We start from the raw sequence: 20,593 nt of genomic DNA, 5'->3' as shown, positions 1-20,593 counted from the left end.
ATCCTACTGTGCTCTCCTAAGCACTTAGTACAGTGCTCTGCACACAGAAGGTTCTCAATAAATACTTCTGATTGACTGATCAATCAATCAATCGTATTTATTGAGCGCTTACTGTGTGCAGAGCACTGTACTAAGCGCTTGGGAAGTACAAGTTGGCAACATATAGAGACAGTCCCTACCCAACAGTGGGCTCACTGTTCCCCCCCACATTCGCCAAGCTAGCTCTTTTCCTCCCTTCAAGGCCCTACTGAGAGCTCACCTCCTCCAGGAGGCCTTCCCACACTCAGCCCCTTCCTTCCTCTCCCCCTCCTCCCCCACTTTACCTCCTTCCCTTCCCCACAGCACCTGTATATATGTATATATGTTTGTACAGATTTATTACTCTATTTATTTTACTTGTACATATTTATTCTATTTATTTTATCTTGTTAATATGTTTTGTTCTCTGTCTCCCCCTTCTAGACTGTGAGCCCACTGCTGGGTAGGGACCGTCTCTATATGTTGCCAACTTGTACTTCCCAAGCACTTAGTACAGTGCTCTGCACACAGTAAGCGCTCAATAAATACGATTGAATGAATGAATGAACCTTTCCTGTTTTAACTCTAATATAAAATGGGAGAAAAGCGAGGCCAGGCAGCAAGAAATAATAGAGTGCCTCCACTGCTGTCACGGCCTAGGCTCTGACAAACATCCAAAGAGTGAGTTCCTGCAGGGCTTCCTACGCCAGGCTTTTCATCCGAAATCTCCGGTCTCCAGACAGGGCCCTGGAACGTGCTGCGGCGGGAAGCCCTTGCCCCCTCAATCAATCAATCGTATTTATTGAGCGCTTACTGTGTGCAGAGCACTGTACTAAGCGCTTGAGAAGTACAAGTTGGCAACATATAGAGACAGTCCCTACCCAACAGTGGGCTCACAGTCTAGAAGGGGGAGACAGAGAACAAAACAAAACATATTAACAAGATAAAATAAATAGAATAAATATGTACCCTCGCCCCCCTTCAGAGAAGCAGCCACAACCCTGGTGGGGAGGGGAGTCTTCTAAAAAAAAATCTAAGAATAGGCCTCCATCTGAGAATGGTTAAGTGGTCCAAGTTCAACTGAATTTTGTTAATCCTGGACTTCCTGACAAGTCCCAGGACACAGAGGAGGAATTACCCAGGCAACTAACCCCTTTCTTGAGATTGATCTATGCCTCAGTTAAATCAGGTAATCAATTGTATCTATTGAGTGCTTAGCACTGTACTTAGGTGGCTGACAGGGTCCAAAAGAGTTAGTAAGCACAATCCCCGCCCTCAGAGAACTTCCATTCTGGCTGGGGAAACAGACACCATTTTGATGCCTGTCTCCCCTCTTCTAGACTGTGAGCCCGTTGTGGGCATGGATTGTCTCTATTTGCTGCTGAATTGTACTTTCCAAGCGCTCAGTACAGTGTTTTGATAAACGTGTCCATCAAGTTTCAGCTCCAGCCACTGAAATTGGAGCACAGGAACCACCAAAGAAAGGTACACTAACAGATGGTTTCTCTTTTTGTTAAGCTTAGCTGGACATTTATGGGGAGAAAAAGGGCCCACTCTTCACCATCTCAATTGGCTGTTTCATTCATTCCTCTCCCCCTCCTCCCTCTCCCCATCCTCCCGACCTTACCTCCTTCCCCTCCCCACAGCACCTGTATATATGTATATATGTTTGTACAGATTTATTACTCTATTTTATTTGTACATATTTATTCTATTTATTTTATTTTGTTAATATGTTTTGTTCTCTGTCTCTCCCTTCTAGACTGTGAGCCCACTGTTAGGGAGGGACCGTCTCTATATGTTGCCAACTTGTACTTCCCAAGCACTTAGTACAGTGCTCTGCACACAGTAAGCGCTCAATAAATACGATTGAATGAATGAATGTGCTGCACACAGTAATCTCTTAATACAACTGAATGAATGAATAAATAAAATACAAGAAAAATGGAAATAATAATAATAATGATGGTATTTGTTAAGCGCTTGCTATGTGCCGAGCACCGTTCTAAGCGCTGGGGTAGAGACAAGGTTAGCAGGTTATCCCATGTGGGGCTTACGGTCTCCATCCCCATTCCACAGGTGTGGTAACTGAGGCCCAGAGAAGTTAAGTGACTGGCCCAAAGTCACACAGCTGAGAAGTGGCGGAGCTGGGATAAACAGAGCTCCCCATCCACATCTCCTTCCTCTCCCCCTCGTCCCCCTCTCCATTCCCCCGTCTTACCTCCTTCCCTTCCCCACAGCACCTGTATATATGTATATATGTTTGTACAGATTTATTACTCTATTTATTTATTTATTTTACTTGTACATATCTATTCTATTTATTTTATTTTGTTAATGTGTTTGGTTTTGTTCTCTGTCTCCCCCTTTTAGACTGTGAGCCCACTGTTGGGTAGGGACTGTCTCTATATGTTGCCAACTTGTACTTCCCAAGTGCTTAGTCCAGTGCTCTGCACACAGTAAGCGCTCAATAAATACGATTGATTGATCTGATCCGTCGTGAAGGGACAAGGAGTTCCTGCCAGGCTCCATGCCTCCTCTCCCACGTGCGGAGCTCTTCCCAAAACACTCTACCCCGGCCTGCCCCTGCTGCCGCGCTCCGGCCCGGAGGCCGGTGTCCAGCGGCTCCACAGCGGGCACCCTGGCAGAGACTAGAGCTCAGAAACCAAATTATTGTCCTCACCGCCGCTGTGGAATCACTCACTGACTCTCTCCACCTCTCAAAGTCGACACTCTCCCTCAGTGACCCTGCTTTTCATTCATTCACTCAATCGTATTCATTGAGCGCTTACTGCGTGCAGAGCACTGTACTAAGCTCTTGGGAAGTACAAGTTGGCAACATATAGAGACGGTCCCTACCCAACAACGGGCTCACAGTCTAGAAGATGGCAAAGTTTTCCAAAGGATGGCAAAGTTAAATCCATGCCTGGGGGATACACGCGCTTCCACTAGGTTAAGCCTCTTTCTGTGGCATTCGTAAAGTGTTTATTATGTGTCAAATACTGGTCTAAGTGCTGGGGTAAGTACAAGTTAATTAGGTTGGACTCAGGACAGGTTACCTCCTAGGCTCTGGGACAGCATAAAATCCTGAACTGTCACACTTTTGCTCCTGGGAACTACAAGCATTTCACATGCATATTCTCGGAGCAAAAAAAAAAAAAAAAAAAAAAAAGGGTTTTCTGGGAGACCTGGACAAAGAAAAGCCAGGAGCCAGCATCAACTTTAGTCTCCAGTGACAAACTGCCCCAAAACTTCTCCATGATATTCCCATTTATTCATTCATTCATTCATTCAATTGTATTTATTGAGAACTTACTGTGTGTAGAGCACTGTACTAAGCACTTGGAAAGTACAAATCGGCAGCATATAGAGACGGTCCCTACCCAACAATGGGTTCACAGTCTAAAATGGGGAGAAACACAACAAGACAAGTAGAAGGTGTCATTTATCTACACACCTTCCTGGTGAAAAGGGCCAGGTGACAGGTATCAGTAGTCTCTCAACAAATTGGAAGGACCTGATGCCCAGAGAGGTTCAGCGACTTGTCCAAGGCCACACAGACAAATGGCAGTGCTCACACTATAACCCAAAACTCCTGACTCCCACTCTAGGAGTCTTTCCATTAAACTTCCCTCCTTCCTTTGCCTCTACCATTTTACTAATCCACTGGAAAAATTGATTTCCTGGGATGAGCACTGCCAAACACATGGGACGCAGCGTGGCTCACTGGAAAGAGCCCGGGTTTTGGAGTCAGAGGTCATGGGTTCAAACCCCGGCTCTGCCAAATGTCAGCTGTGTGACTCTGGGCAAGTCATTTAACTTCTCTGTGCCTCATCTGTAAAATGGGGATTAAGACTGTGAGCCCCCCGTGGGACAACCTGTTCACCTTGTAACCTCCCCAGTGCTTAGAACAGTGCTGTGCACATAGTAAGCGTTTAATAAATGGCATCATCATTATTATTATGGGACCTCTCAATGGAGGTGACAAAGGTAGGCCACCCTTCCTCATGTCTTAGACCCTCCCTGTCCCTTTGGCCTGGTAGAAGGTCGGCTGCCAGGGAAGAAGGCTGGCCCACTCAGTTCTCTAATAACAATAATAATAATTAATAATTATGGTATTTGTTAAAGGCTTACTACACGTCAAGCGCCATTCTAAGCCCTGGGGTAGATACAGGGTAATCAGGTTGGACACAGTCCCTGTCCCTCATGGGGCTCATGGTCTTATTACCCACTTTACTGATGAGGTGACTGAGGTACAGAGAGGTTTAGTGACTTGCCCAAGGTCACACAGCAGACAAATGGCGATGACGGGATCAGAACCCACTTCGACTCCCTAGCCCGTGCTCTCGCTCCTAGGTCACGCTGCTTCTTTCCTCAAGTCTGAGGTAACCGATAAATGGCTGTACACGCCAAGCCCAAGGACAACTGATGGATGGCATGCGAGGCTGAGCTTTTATCACTCGGTGATGGATAGCACTCCGATAAGCTTTCACGCCACGGACACCGAGGAGCACGGCTCCCTACGCACTCGTGCCGAGTCTCATGGCCGATCCCTGAATTCCCCAGATTAGTATGGATACAAATCTTCCTAACGGAAACCCAGATCAAGGAGAGGGCATCAAAAAAGCGATACTTTCTTGGTCTAATCTGCTTAATCAAAGGGTCAGGTGTAATCTAACAGCGGGCCAAGAGATACACAGAGGCGAGACATAAAAAGTCACTATACTAACTCTGCTCTCTGGGTAATATTTCAAACCCTATTTGGGATGAGTGGACTGAGGCAATGAAAAAAAAATCAGTGGCTACTGTGGAATTCTGTCGATTTGGGAAGGGCTGTCACCAACCCCTTCCCCATCCCAGAAGCCCAGCACCTTGGTGTCATTCTCGACTGCTCGCTCTCATTCAACTCACATCCAATCTGTCAATAGTATTTACTGAGCGTTTACTATGTGCAGGGCACTTCACTAAGAATTTGGGAGAGTACAATCCAACAGAATTAGCAGACACGTTCCCTGCCCATCATCATCATCATCAATCGTATTTATTGAGCGCTATGTGCAGAGCACTGTACTAAGCACTTGGGAAGTACAAATTGGCAACATATAGAGACAGTCCCTACCCAACAGTGGGCTCACAGTCTAAAAGACTGTGAGCAACCTTACGATCTGTGACAACCTTACGATCTGTGACAACCTTACGATCCAGAGATGGGCTTACAGTCTAGCGACCGACTTTACTGTCAGGATACCTGCTAAATACACTGCATCTCCCATACCCACCCCTTCCTCTCCAACCAAACTGCCACCAGTTTGGGGTAAGATTTGGTCTCTCCTAGGCTACACTACTGCATCAGCCTCCTTGTTGGTATTCCGGCTTCTGCTCGCTCCAAACTCTACAATGCACCGCTGCATGGATCATCTTCCTGAGGCACCGCTCGGCCTTCATCTCTCCTCTCCTCAAAACCCCTAACTGGTGGCCTGTGTCTCTTCGCACCAAAAACATGTCAGTTGGCTCCGAGGTTCTCTGCCTGACCTTATCATCATTATGACCTTGGCTCGACCTTATCATCAATCGTATTTATTGAGCGCTTACTGTGTGCAGAGCACTGTACTAAGCGCTTGGGAAGTACAAGTTGGCAACATATAGAGACAGTCCTTACCCAACAGTACGAGCCCCGAGACAACCTTCTGGCTGTACCTTATTCTTGCCTCTCCCCCTTTCTGTTCCCTCGCTTGGAATTCCTCCCTCCCCACATCAGACACTAGTTCACCCCACATTTAAATTCCTTCGAAAAAGACCACCTCTTCGAAAAAACTCTCACCGATTAATTTCCCTGCACCCTGAGCCATATAATAATGGTGGCATTTGTTAAGTGCTTACTACAGGGCCAGGCGCTGTACTAAACTCTGGGTAGAAACAAGCAAATCAGGTTGGACACAGTCCTCGTCCCAGATGGGGCTTAGGGTCTTAATCCCCATTTTACAGATAAGGTAACAGGCAGAGATAATAATAATAATAATAATTGGCATTTGTTAAGCGCTTACTATGTGCAAAGCACTGTTCTAAGTGCTGGGGAGGATACAGGGTGATCAGGTTGTCCCACGTGGGGCTCACAGTCTTAATCCCCATTTTACAGATGAGGTAACTGAGGCAGAGATGTTAAGTGACTTGCCCAAGGTCACACATCAGATAAGGGCAGACCAGGGATTAGAACTCAGGTTCTTCTGACTCCCAAGCCAGTGCTCTATAATAATAATAATGGAATTTATTAAGCGCTTACTATGTGCAAAGCACTATTCTAAGCTATATCCACAAGGCCACGCTGCTTCTCCTATCACCCCTTCAACCACTTCTAGTATTTATGAACTTATTTACACTCTCTTTGGCACTCATTTATGCACTCCCACACAACATTAAATCAATTAACCCATCAATGGTATCTACTGAGCACTTACTATGCGCATAGCACTTGAGAGAATTCCCTGCCCACAGAAAGCTTCCAGTATTAAAGGGGGAATTTACGGGTCTAGAGGGAACTTAGTCTAAATATTTTTATGCTTCTAACATGTAAACACCTCGTGGTGCACTTAAATTCTAACGAGACAAGGAATGGGTCACTTCATTATTTTGTACTTACCGAACACCTAGTAGTAATAATAAATAAATAATAATGGCATTTATTAAGTGCTTACTATGTGCAAAGCACTGTTCTAAGCACTGGGGAAGTTACAAGGTGATCAGGTTGTCCCATGGGGGGCTCACAGTCTTAATCCCCATTTTACAGATGAGGTAACTGAGGCCCAGAGAAGTTAAGTGACTTGCCCAGAGTCACCCAGCTGACAAGTGGCGGAACCGGGATTTGAACCCATGACCTCTGACTCCAAAGCCCGTGCTCTTTCCAGTGAGCGCATCAAGTGGATGTTCGCTAAATGCTACTTCTACTACCTCTGCTGAGGGGTTTAAAAACAAGACTTTTACATGAATACTTCAGCTAAAGATCTAAAAATCCCACAATGCTGAACACCCTGGCAAATAACCCAGCCCAGAAGGACAGAAGCAGCAAAGTGGGATGTACGTATTGTTATTTACTGTGCTCTGCACACAGTAAGCGCTCAATAAATACGACTGGTGATGATTTACCGCTGAAAATACTAAAAGTCTTCCACTTGTGTCACTGGACGGGATGGCCCAGGGGGCCCTAATACGGGCACTGAATGGGACAGAAGATGATTCTGGGGGCCCAGACTGAGCCCCTTCCTTCCTCTCCCCCTCGCCCCCCTCTCCATCCCCCCCATCTTACCTCCTTCCCTTCCCCACAGCACCTGTATATATGTATATATGTTTGTACATATTTATTACTCTATTTATTTATTTATTTATTTTATTTGTACATATCTATTCTATTTATTTTATTTTGTTAGTATGTTTGGTTTTGTTCTCTGTCTCCCCCTTTTAGACTGTGAGCCCACTGTTGGGTAGGGACTGTCTCTATATGTTGCCAATTTGTACTTCCCAAGCGCTTAGTACAGTGCTCTGCATATAGTAAGCGCTCAATAAATACGATTGATGATGATGATGATTCTAATCTGATTACCTTGTTTCTTCCCCAGTGACGCGGCACGTTCAAAACAAACCCCAAAACTATTTTAAATGGCCAGATCCCAAATCGCTCATATTAGAGGAGAGTCCATTTAGTGTGCTGTGTTTGTCATGTTATGCTGTGGACTTGTCTCCGACCCTTAGCAACTCCATGGACACATCTCTCCCGGAACGGCTCACCTCCACCTGTAATTGTTCTGGTAGTGTTCTCTGTCTTCCCCTTTTAGACTGTGAGCCCACTGTTGGGTAGGGACTGTCTCTATATGTTGCCAACTTGTACTTCCCAAGCGCTTAGTACAGTGCTCTGCACACAGTAAGCGCTCAATAAATACGATTGATTGATTGATAGTGTATCCATAGAGTTTTCTTGATAAAAATACGGAAGTAGTTTTATCAAGTAGTAAACTTGAGTCTCTGGGTGAGTTTTAAATGCAACAGATTGCTTTCCACTCGCTACCCAAGCTAGGAATAGAATAGCTTCTGCTTGACTCTTCCTCCTGTAGCTGAGACCGGTAGTGTCCTGGAAACTCTCCAGGTAAGTCCTGAGAGAAGAGTGCTGTCTTTGGATGGAGGCAAATTTGAATGGGCCATTACAGTTTTACAGTACATCATCATCATGATCATCATCAATCGTATTTATTGAGCGCTTACTATGTGCAGAGCACTGTACTAAGCGCTTGGGAAGTACAAATTAGCAACATATAGAGACAGTCCCTACCCAACAGTGGGCTCACAGTCTAAAAGGGGGGAAACAGAGAACGAAACCAAACATACTAACAAAATAAAATAAATAGAATAGATATGTATAAGTAAAATAAATAGAGTAATAAATATGTACAAACATATATACAGGTGCTGTGGGGAAGGGAAGGAGGTAAGATGGGGGGATGGAGAGGGGGATGAGGGGGAGAGGAAGGAAGGGGCTCAGTGTGGGAAGGCCTCCTGGAGGAGGTGAGCTCTCAGCAGGGCCTTGAAGGGAGGAAGAGAGCTAGCTTGGCGGATGGGCAGAGGGAGGGCATTCCAGGCCCGGGGGATGACGTGGGCCGGGGGTCGATGGCGGGACAGGCGAGAACGAGGTACGGTGAGGAGATTAGCGGTGGAGGAGCGGAGGGTGCGGGCTGGGCTGGAGAAGGAGAGAAGGGAGGTGAGGTAGGAGGGGGCGAGGGGATGGACAGCCTGGAAGCCCAGGGTGAGGAGTTTCTGCCTGAGAGTACAGAGTACATCACTCTGAGTGCTTATTTACCCGCAAACGACTGGAACACTGTGTGTGTTCCCTGTGGGCAGGGAACATATCTACCAACGCCGTCACATAACTCTCCCAAGTGCTTAGAACGGTGCTCTGCACACGATAAGCGCTCAATAAATACCACTGATTGATGGGCGGTTTAGTCCTACTTGGCAGAGATTACTACTGAAGCAGGAAACTGGGCCATGCCCTTGAGAAACCTTACCCAGAACTCTGGATGACCAAACACTTCTCCTAATCATTGGAAAGAATCAATCAGTGGTATTTATTGAGTGCCTCCTATATAATAATAACGTTGGTATTTGTTACGCGCTTACTATGTGCAAAGCACTGTTCTAAGCACTGGGGTAGATACAAGGTAGTCAGGTTGTCCCACGAGGGGCTCACAGTCTTCATCCCCATTTTACAGATGAGGGAACTGAGGCCCAGAGAAGCGAAGTGACTTGCCCAAAGTCACCCAGCTGACAGTCTTTTGGACTGTGAGCCCACTGTTGGGTAGGGACTGTCTCTATATGTTGCCAATTTGTACTTCCCAAGCGCTTAGTACAGTGCTCTGCACACAGTAAGCACTCAATAAATACGATTGATGATGATGACAAGTGGCGGAGCCGGGTTTGAACCCATGACCTCTGACTCCAAAGCCCGGGCTCTTTCCACTGAGCCACGGGACTTGGGAAAGTACAAGCAGCCACTTCCCTAGAGAAGCAGCATGGCTCAGTGGAAAGAGCATGGGCTTTGGAGTCAGAGGTCATGGGTTCAAATTCCGGCTCCACCAATTGTCAGCTGTGTGACTTTGGGCAAGTCACTTAACTTCTCTGTGCCTCAGTTACCTATCTGTAAAACGGGGATAAGACTGTGAGCCCCCCGTGGGACAACCTGATCTCCTTGTAATCTCCCCAGCGCTTTGCACATAGTAAGTGCTTAATAAACGCCATCGTTATTATTATTATTATTAATGTTCATTAGGGCTGTAGTTTGGCATGCCCTGTGATGGGGATGGGGAACGTGTTATCGAGTGGAAAGGGCAGCTTCATCTCCAATGAGGCGGCCTCGTGAATGGGCATAAAACGAGATAAATGTCTTCTCCTCCTAACCCCTTTATTGACATGTATTCAATATTTCTCCAGTCCAGTCCACAAAACCTGGCCACTGTAAGGTTGAGATAGTTCGTATGCCAGCTTAGATACGTACAGTGTGAACGGTAGCCCCGGCAGGGATGTGGATCTTTTGGCTCAAAAAATAAAAACCACCACCAAACCCTATGAAACTGGGGTGGTGGGGAGAACCTCATGTGGAATAGAATCATATTTCTTGAGCACTTTTCATTCATTCATTCAAATTTATTGAGCTCTTACTGTGTGCAGAGCACTGTACTAAGTGCTTGGAAAGTACAATTCGGCAACGTATAGAGAGGGTCCCTACCCAACAACAGGCTCGCAGTCTTGAAGGGGGAGACAGACAGCAAAACAAAACAAGTAGATGGGTGTCAATGCCATCAAAATAAATAGAACTATAGATATATGCACATCATTCATAAAATAAAAAGAGTAATAAATATGTATAAATATACAAAAGTGCTGTGGGGAGGGGAAGGAGGTAGGGCAGAGGGTGTGAATGGGGGCGATGGGGAGGGGAGGAGGAGCAGAGGATAAGAGGGGGTGTGCAGTGCTTTGCATGGTATATTGGATAAGGCATGGGCCTGGGAATGCTAAACCCACCTCCACCACTTCTCTGCTGTGTGACCTTGGGCAAGTCACTTTACTTCTCTGTGCCTCAGTTACCTCATCTGTACAACACGGATTCAGACTGTGAGCCCCATACGGGGCAGGGAACGTGTCCTACCTGATTTGCTTGTGTTCACCCCACCGCTGAGTACAGTTAAGCAATCAATCAATCGTACTTATTGAGCGCTTACTGTGTGCAGAGCACTGTACTAAGCACATAGGAAGAGCTTAACAAATGCCATAATTATTATTATCATCATATAAGAGGGGGTAGACCCGTTCCCTGCTCACAACGGAGCGTATAGTCCAGAGGGAGATATAAAGCACAGACACAAATCTCCTGACTTGCCCAGTGTCAACTTGGGCATCTTGGTACAGAGGGCCAGATTATTCTAATGTTGCTTTAACCCAGATCCTTTTTCAATAAGCTCAACCAGTGCTCTTATTCCATTCATTCAATCGTATTTATTGAGCGCTTACTGTGTGCAGAGCACTGTACCAAGCGCTTGGGAAGTCCAAGTTGGCAACATATAGAGACGGTCCCTACCCAACAGTGGGCTCACAGTCTAGAAACCTTTCAAACTCTGTAAAAGGCTGGGGCGGACAAAGCCACCTGCCTAGGAGACCCCCCTGCACCTCACCTGAGAGCGTAGCAACTTGGGACAACTCAATAACAACTCCCCACCTGCACAGATAAGCTCCCAAATCTGCAAGCTCAGAAGACTGTAAACCCGCTGTGGGCAGGGATTGTGGCTCTTTCTTACTGTATTGTAATAATAGTAATAATAAATATGGTATTTGTGAAGTGCTTCCTAAATATGGTATTTGTTAAGTGCTATGTGCCACGAACTGTTCTGGGCGGTAATCAGGTTGTCCCATGTGGGGCTCACAGTCTTAATCCCCATTTTACAGATGAGATAACTGAGGCCCAGAGAAGTTAAGTGGCCTGCCCAAGGACACGCAGCAGGCAAGTGGCGGAGCCGGGATAAGAACCCACGTCCTCCGGCTCCCAAGCCGGTGCTCTTCCACTAGGCCACGCTGCTTTTACTTTCCAAGCGCTTAGTACAGTGCTCTGCACACAGCAAGCCCTCAATACGACTGAATGAATGAATAAATGAACTAACTGCCCCGCACATTAGTCTCCATCTCACTTTGCGGTGACAAACTGAAACCCTCCAGGAGGTGTAAGGCGCAGAGACAGTCCCATCCCCCTGTGCACGTGTACCTTACGACTGAAATAGACAATGTTCTGTATACGCAAAGCACCTGTCTTCTAGAAGCAGCGTGCCTCAGTGGAAAGAGCCCGGGTTTGGGAGTCAGAGGTCATGGGTTCTAATCCCAACTTCGGCACTTGTCAGCTGTGTGACTTTGGAAAAGTCACTTCACTTTTCTGGGCCTCAGTTCCCTCATCTGTAAAATGGGGATGAAGACTGTGAGCCCCACATGGGACAACCCAATCACCTTGTAACCTCCCCAGCGCTTAGAACAGTGCTTTGCACCTAGTAAGTGCTTAATAAATGCCATTATTATTATTATTATTGTATGCAAAGAACCTGTCTTCTAGAAGCAGCGTGCTTCAGTGGAAAGAGCCCGGGTTTGGGAGCCAGAGGTCATGGGTTCTAATCCCGCTTGCCACTTGTAAACTGTGTTACTTTGGACATGTCACTTCACTTCTCTGGGCCTCAGTTCCCTCATCTGTAAAATGGGGGTGAAGACTGTGAGCCCCACGTGGGACAACCCAATCACCTTGTAACCTCCCCAGCGCTTAGAACATGCTTTGCACCCAGTAAGCGCTTAATAAATGCCATTATTAATTATTATTATTATTATTATATGCAAAGAACCTGTCTTCTAGAAGCAGCGTGCCTCAGTGGAAAGAGCCCGGGTTTGGGAGTCAGAGGTCATGGGTTCTAATTCCAGCTCCACTACTTGTAAGCTATGTGACTTCAGGCAAGTCACTTCACTTCTCTGGGCCTCAGTTCCCTCATCTATAAAATGGGGACGAAGACTGTGAGCCCCATGTGGGACAACCCGATCACCTTGTAACCTCCCCAGCGCTTAGAACAGTGCTTTGCACCTAGTAAGCACTTAATAAATGCCATTATTATTATTATTATATGCAAAGCACCTGTCTTCTAGAAGCAGCGTGCCTCAGTGGAAAGAGCCCGGGTTTGGGAGTCAGAGGTCATGGGTTCTAATCCCAGCTCCGCTACTTGTAAGCTGTGTTATTTTGGACAAGTCACTTCACTTCTCTGGGCCTCAGTTCCCTCACCTGTAAAATGGGGATGAAGACTGTGAGCCCCATGTGGGACAACCTGATCACCTTGTAACCTTCCCAGCGCTTAGAACAGTGCTTTGCCCATAGTAAAACACTTAATACATGCCATTATTATTATTATATGCAACCCCCCTGGAGAAGTGTAAGGGGCAGAGACCGTCCCATCCCCCTGTGCACATGTACCTTATGATTGAAAAAGACAGTGATCTGTCTATGCAAAGCACCTGTCTTCTAGAAAAAGCGTGGCTCAGTGGAAAGAGCCCGGGTTTGGGAGTCAAAGGTCATGGGTTCTAATCCCAACTCCGCCACTTGTCGGCTGTGTTACTTTGGGCAAATCACTTCACTTCTCTGGGCCTCAGTTCCTTCACCTGTAAAAGGGGGATGAAAACTATGAGACTGTTGGACAACCTGATCACCTTGTATCCCCCAGCGCTTAAAACAGTGCTTTACACCTAGTAAGTGCTTAATAAATGCCGTTATTATTATTATTATTATATGCAAAGCACCTGTCTTCTAGAAGCAGCGTGCCTCAGTGGAAAGAGCCCAGGTTTGGGAGCCAGAAGTCATGGGTTCCAATCCCAACTCCGCCACTTGTCAGCTGTGTTACTTTGGGCAAGTCACTTCACTTCTCTGGGCCTCAGTTTCCTCATCTGTAAAATGGGGGTGAAGACTATGAGCCCCACATGGGACAACCTGATCACCCTGTATCCCCCCAGCGCTTAGAACAGTGCTTTACACCTAATAAGTGCTTAATAAATGCCATTATTATTATTATATGCAAAGCACCTGTCTTCTAGAAGCAGCATGCCTCAGTGGAAAGAGCCCGGGTTTGGGAGCCAGAGGTCATGGGTTCAAATCCCTGCTCCACCACTTGTCAGCTGTGTGACCTTGGGCAAGTCACTTCACTTCTCTGGGCCTCAGTGACCTCATCTGGAAAATGGGGATGAAGACAGTGAGCCCCACCTGGGACAACCTGATCACCTTGATCCCCCCAGCGCTTGTTACCTCATCTGTAAAACAGAGATTAAGACTGCGAGCCCTATGTGGGACAACCTGATCCCCTTGTCTACTCCCCAGCGCTTAGAACAGTGCTTTGCACATAGTAAGTGCTTAAGAAATGCCATTAGAACAGTGCTTCGCACCTAATATGCACTTAAATACCATCATTCATTCAATTGTATTTATTGATTATTGAGAAGCAGCGTGGCTCAGCGGAAAGAGCCCGGGCTTTGGAGTCAGGGGTCATGGGTTCAAATCCCGGCTCCTCCAACTGTCAGCTGTATAACTTTGGGCAAGTCACTTCACTTCTCTGTACCTCAGTTCCCTCAACTGTAAAATGGGGATTAAGACTGTTGGGTAGGGACTGTCTCTATATGTTGCCAATTTGTACTTCCCAAGCGCTTAGTACAGTGCTCTGCACATAGTAAGCACTCAATAAATATGATTGATGATGATGATGATCACCTTGTAATCTCCCCAGCACTTAGAACAGTGCTCTGCACACAGTAAGCGCTTAATAAATGCCATTATTATTATTATTATTATTGAGCACTTACTGTGCGCAGGGCACTGCACTACGCGCTTGGGAAGTACAAGCTGGCAACATAGAGAGCCAGTCCTTACCCAACAGCGGGCTATGATGATGATGATGATGATGGCATTTGTTAAGCGCTTACTATGTGCAAAGCACCGTTCTCCAACTTGTACTTCCCAAGCGCTTAGTGCAGTGCTCTTCACCCAGTAAGCGCTCCATATGTTGCCAACTGGTACTTGCCAAGCGCTTAGTCCAGTGCTCTGCACACAGTAAGCGCTCAATAAATACGATTTATTACTCTATTTATTTATTTATTTTATTTGTACATATCTATTTTATTTTTATTTTGTTAGTATGTTTGGTTTGCTCTCTGTCTCCCCCTTTTAGACTGTGAGCCCACTGCTGGGTAGGGACTGTCTCTAGATGTTGCCAACTTGGACTTCCCAAGCGCTTAGTCCAGTGCTCTGCACATAGTAAGCGCTCCATAAATACGATTGATGATGATGATGATGACGATTGATTGAATGAATGACTTCTCCTGCTCCGGCCTGGAGGCCCCCCCACCCCGCCTCCACGTTGCAACTGGGCGTCGCCTCCTACCTAGTGGACGCCCCTCCCCGGGAAGGACCAGCAAAACGCAACCGATACCTTGCTATAATCCAAATTACTCAGGCCTGCACAGCACTCCCGCTGGGAGACGCCCCCAGCCCCCACGCACGGCTCCAGTGGCTCCTGTTTGGACCCCCCTCCACCGCGCCTTGGGCAAACCCTTGCCCCCCAACTTGGGGCAGGTGCCCCCCCACCCCGGCTCGCGAAGGCCTCTGGGAAAAACCCAGGAGGACGCCCCGCTCCATCCTCCAGGACGGCAACCGCTCTCCCCAGAAACCGCCCCCCCACCTTGACCCTGCGCGGGGCATCCTGGGAAATGTAGTTCTCCCCCTCAGCCCCTTCACTGGCTCCTCGGGCGGCGAGAACTACAACTCCCAGAATGCCCCTGGGCGCCTCCACCGAGGACCAATGAGGGTCGGATGTGGGGGTCAAACCCCACTTTTAACGGCCTCCCGCCCTCTCTAGAAGCAGTCAATCAAGCATCATCATCAATCGTATTTATTGAGCGCTTACTGTGTGCAGAGCACTGTACTAAGCGCTTGGGAAGTACAAATTGGCAACCTATAGAGATAGTCATCATCATCAATCGTATTTATTGAGTGCTTACTATGTGCAGAGCACTGTACTAAGCGCTTGGGAAGTACAAATTGGCAACATATAGAGACAGTCATCATCATCAATCGTATTTATTGAGCGCTTACTATGTGCAGAGCACTGTACTAAGCACTTGGGAACTACAAATTGGCAACATATAGAGACAGTCATCATCACCAATCGTATTTATCGAGCGCTTACTATGTGCAGAGCACTGTACTAAGCGCTTGGGAAGTACAAATTGGCAACATATAGAGACAGTCATCATCATCAATCGTATTTATTGAGCGCTTACTATGTGCAGAGCACTGTACTAAGCGCTTGGGAACTACAAATTGGCAACATATAGAGACAGTCATCATCACCAATCGTATTTATTGAGCGCTTACTATGTGCAGAGCACTGTACTAAGCGCTTGGGAAGTACAAATTGGCAACATATAGAGACAGTCATCATTATCAATCGTATTTATTGAGCACTTACTATGTGCAGAGCACTGTACTAAGTGCTTGGGAAGTACAAATTGGCAACCTATAGAGACAGTCATCATCATCAATCGTATTTATCGAGCGCTTACTATGTGCAGAGCACTGTACTAAGCGCTTGGGAAGTACAAATTGGCAACCTATAGAGGCAGTCATCATCATCAATCGTATTTATCGAACCCTTACTATGTGCAGAGCACTGTACTAAACGCTTGGGAAGTACAAATTGGCAACCTATAGAGACAGTCATCATCATCAATCGTATTTATTGAGCGCTTACTATGTGCAGAGCACTGTACTAAGCGCTTGGGAAGTACAAATTGGCAACATATAGAGACAGTCATCATCATCAATCGTATTTATCGAGCGCTTACTATGTGCAGAGCACTGTACTAAGCGCTTGGGAAGTACAAATTGGCAACATATAGAGACAGTCATCATCATCAATCGTATTTATTGAGCGCTTACTGTGTGCAGAGCACTGTACTAAGCGCTTGGGAAGTACAAATTGGCATCATATAGAGACAGTCATCATCATCAATCGTATTTATTGAGCGCTTACTATGTGCAGAGCACTGTACTAAGCGCTTGGGAAGTACAAATTGGCAACATATAGAGACAGTCATCATCATCAATCGTATTTATTGAGCGCTTACTATGTGCAGAGCACTGTACTAAGCGCTTGGGAAGTACAAACTGGCAACATCTAGAGACAGTCCCTACCCAACAGTGGGCTCACAGTCTAAAAGGGGGAGACAAAGAACAAAACCAAACAGACTAACAAAATAAAATAAATAGAATAGATATGTACAGGTAAAATAAATAAATAAATAAATAAATAGGGTAATAAATATGTACAAACATATATACAGGTGCCGTGGGGAAGGGAAGGAGGTAAGATGGGGGGGATGGAGAGGGGGACGAGGGGGAGAGGAAGGAAGGGGCTCAGTCTGGGAAGGCCTCCTGGAGGAGGTGAGCTCTCAGTAGTGCTTTGAAGGGAGGAAGAGAGCTAGCTTGGCGGATGTGTGGAGGGAGGGCATTCCAGGCCCGGGGGAGGACGTGGGCTGGGGGTCGATGGCAGGACAGGGGAGAACGAGGAGGTTAGCGGCAGAGGAGCAGAGGGTGTGGGCTGGGTTGTGTAGAAGGAAAGAAGGGAGGTGAGGTAGGAGGGGGCGAGGCGATGGAGAGCCTTGAAGCTGAGAGTGAGGAGTTTTTGCCGGATGTGTAGGTTGATTGGTAGCCACTGGAGATTTTTGAGGAGGGGAGTAACATGCCCAGAGCATTTCTGCACAAAGATGATCCAGGCAGCAGCGTGAAGTATAGATTGAAGTGGGGAGAGACAGGAGGATGGAAGATCAGAGAGGAGGCTGATGCAGTAATCCAGTCGGGATAGGATGCTTCTCGAGGAGATAGGGCAATGGGCTAAATTCAGCATCCCTACCTGCCATCCTGGGGATTCCCTGGAAATTGGAACCCTAATCCCTAATTCAAGCACTTAGTACAGTGCTTTGCACACAGTAAGAGCTCAATAAATATGATTGAATAATCCCTGGTCCCTCTGACCCCAATCTGTTCTCCATCTGGTAACAAACCAACTCTAAGTGAATGCCTTCTTGCCTTTTCACCGGATTTGAAAGTTCCCTTAGAGCAAGGATCATGTCTATTTATTCTGTTGTAGTGTACTCTACCAAGAGCTTAGGGCAGCTACTCTCCATACATCCGCCAAGCTAGCTCTCTTCCTCCCTTCAAAGCCCTACTGAGAGCTCACCTCCTCCAGGAGGCCTTCCCACACTGAGCCCCCTTTTTCCTCTCCTCCTCCCCATCCCCCCCACCCTACCTCCTTCCCCTCCCCACAGCACTTGTATATATGTTTGTACAGATTTATTACTCTATTTTACTTATACATATTTACTATTCTATTTATTTTAATAATGATGTGCATTTAGCTTTAAATCTATTTGTTCTGATGACTTGACACCTGTCCACATGTTTTGGTTTGTTGTCTGTCTCCCCCTTTCAGACTGTGAGCCCATCGTTGGGTAGGGACCGTCTCCACATGTTGCCAACTTGTTCTTCCAAGTTGCACATAGTAAGCCTTAATAAATGCCATCATTATTATTATCATTATTATTATTTTAGCTTTCCTCAGCCTGCCACCGTCGGTCACTAATTTGCATCACCTAAAGGTCTTTTTTTTATTTAATTTTAACAGTCTTCGTAGTGAAGTCTTTTGCTACTGACCTGTGTTAGCTTTCCTAAGCCTGCAGTGGGGTGGAGAGCCTTTGCAAGAGAGAGTAGGTATTTGAATTGATTCATCTCCCAGTTTTAAGGGCCCTCTCCCATTCTCCTCTCTAGAAGCAGTCCACCATCAGTCACTAATTAGCATCACCTGAGGGTCTTTTTTTTTTTTTTTTAAAGTCTTCGTAGTGAAGTCTTTTGCTACTGACCTGTTTTAGCTTTCCTCAGCCTGCAGTAGGGCTGAGAGCCTTTGGCAAGAGAAAGTAGGTATATGAATGGGTTCAACTCCCAGTTTTAAGGGCCCTCTCATTCTCCTCTCTAGAAGCAGTCCACCCTCGGTCACTAATTAGCATCACCTGAGGGTCTTGATTTTTTTTTTTATTTTAAAAGTCTTCATAGTGAAGTCTTTTTCTACCGACCTGTTTTAGCTTTCCTCAGCCTACAGTGGGGTCAAGAGCCTTGGGCAAGAGAGAGTAGATATTTGAATGGGTTTAACTCCCAGTTTTAACGGCCCTCTCCCATTCCCCTCTCTAGAAGTAGTCCACCATCGGTCACTAGCATCACCTGATGGTCTGATGTTTTATTTTAAAAATCTTCGTAGTGAAGTCCTTTTGCTACTGACCTGTTTTAGCTTTCCTTAGCCTGCAGTGGGGTCAAGAGCCTTGGGCAAGAGAGAGTAGGTATTTAAATGGGTTAACTCCCAGTTTTAATGGTCCTCTCCCATTCCCCTCTCTAGAAGCAGTCCACCATTGGTCACTAGTTAGCATCACCCGAGGGTCTGATTTTTTTTCATTTTAAAAGTCTTCGTAGTGAAGTCTTTTGCTACTGACCTGTTTTAGCTTTCTTCAGCCAACAGTGGGGTTGAGAGCCTTGGGCAAGAGAGAGTAGGTATTTGAATGGTTTCAACTCCCAGTCTTAACAGCCCCCTACCCTCTCCCATTCCCCTCTGTAGAACCAGTCCACTGTCAGTCACTAAGTAGCATCACCTGAGGATCTGATTTTTTTAATTTTAAAAGTCTTCGTAGTGAAGTCTTTTGCTACTGACCTGTTTTAGCTTTCCTCAGCCTGCAGTGGGGTCGAGAGCCTTTGGCAAGGGAGAGTAGGTATTTGAATGGGTTCAATTCCCAGTTTTAACGGCCCCCTGCCCTCTCCCATTCCTCTCCTTACCCCAGTTTAGAAGAAATCCACCGTCGGTCACTAATTAGCATCACCTGAGGGTCTGATTTTTTTTTTTATTTTAAAAGTCTTCGTAGTGAAATCTTTTGCTACTGACCTGTTTTAGCTTTCCTCAGCCTGCAGTGGGGTCGAGAGCCTTTGGCAAGAGAGAGTAGGTATTTGAATAGCTTCAGACCGACTTCGAATGGACTTTGTCCTTTACTTAGGCCCCCCTCCAAATTCGGCTCAGGGGGTGTGCATACCTAACGTAGACCTGCCCTGTTATTCCCCAAAAGAGGTGAGGAGTGTTTTTCCACTGACTGGATTATTTTTTTGTCCAGGAAAGGAGGATTCCTGTCTCCCTCTCCTCCCATTTATTCATTCATTCAATCGTATTTATTGAGCACTGTGTGCAGAGCACTGTACTAAGTGCTTGGGAAGTACAAGTTGGCAACATATAGAGGCAGTCCCTACCCAACAGCGGCCTCACAGTCTAGAAGAGGGAGACAGACAACAAAACAAAACATATTAACAAAACAATTTACTTTCCATTTTCATTTACTTTCCATCCCTTCAGAGAGAATAATTTCTCATATTTTATTTCCCACTTCCCCCTTCCTTCTTTTTTCTCCCTCTTCCCTTTGCTTCTGGGTACCATTCCGACCGTGGGTATGTGCAGGTAACCCTCAGGGTAGCTAGCAAGGACTCTCCAAAAAGCCTGGGGACCCCAAGACCCATCTGATGTTACACATGTTAGATCAGGATAATAATAATAATAATAATGGCATTTATTATGTGCTTACTATGTGCAAAGCACTGTTGTGGTTACAAGGTGATCAGGTTGTCCCACGGGGGGCTCACAGTCTTCATCCCCATTTTACAGATGAGGTAACTGAGGCACAGAGAAGTTAAGTGACTTCCCCAAAGTCACACAGCTGACAAGTGGCAGAGCAGGGATTTGAACCCATGACCTCTGGCTCCAAAGCCCGGGCTCTTTCCACTGAGCCACGCTGCTTCTCTAAGCAGCGGGGACTAGTGGAAAGAGCAAGGGAATGAGAGTCGGAGGACCTGGCTTCTAAACCTGACTCCTCCACCTGCTTGCTGTATGACCTC

General features: G+C 46.4%; 1 protein-coding gene across 6 annotated transcripts in view; it reads right to left on the bottom strand.

Moving 5' to 3' along the window:
- PEMT (phosphatidylethanolamine N-methyltransferase) overlaps nt 1–19,591 on the bottom strand; it is a 204,611-nt gene extending 185,020 nt beyond the window's left edge. The window contains exon 1 of one of the 6 annotated variants that reach the window (XM_038763877.1): nt 19,493–19,591. The gene's annotated coding sequence lies outside the window, so the exon portion shown is untranslated. Of the gene's footprint in view, nt 1–15,047; nt 15,115–18,534; nt 18,558–19,155; nt 19,179–19,370; nt 19,438–19,492 lie in introns of those variants that run through there. The other 5 variants (XM_038763878.1, XM_038763880.1, XM_038763881.1 and 2 more) reach the window with 5 other exon arrangements.
- Between the last annotated feature and the right edge of the window lie 1,002 nt (nt 19,592–20,593).

This window comes from Tachyglossus aculeatus, chromosome 21 (genome assembly GCF_015852505.1).
Source record: "Tachyglossus aculeatus isolate mTacAcu1 chromosome 21, mTacAcu1.pri, whole genome shotgun sequence".
NCBI classification, from domain to species: domain Eukaryota; kingdom Metazoa; phylum Chordata; class Mammalia; order Monotremata; family Tachyglossidae; genus Tachyglossus; species Tachyglossus aculeatus.
The sequence above is the reverse complement of the archived record's forward strand: the minus strand, read 5'-3'. Positions and strand labels throughout refer to the sequence as shown.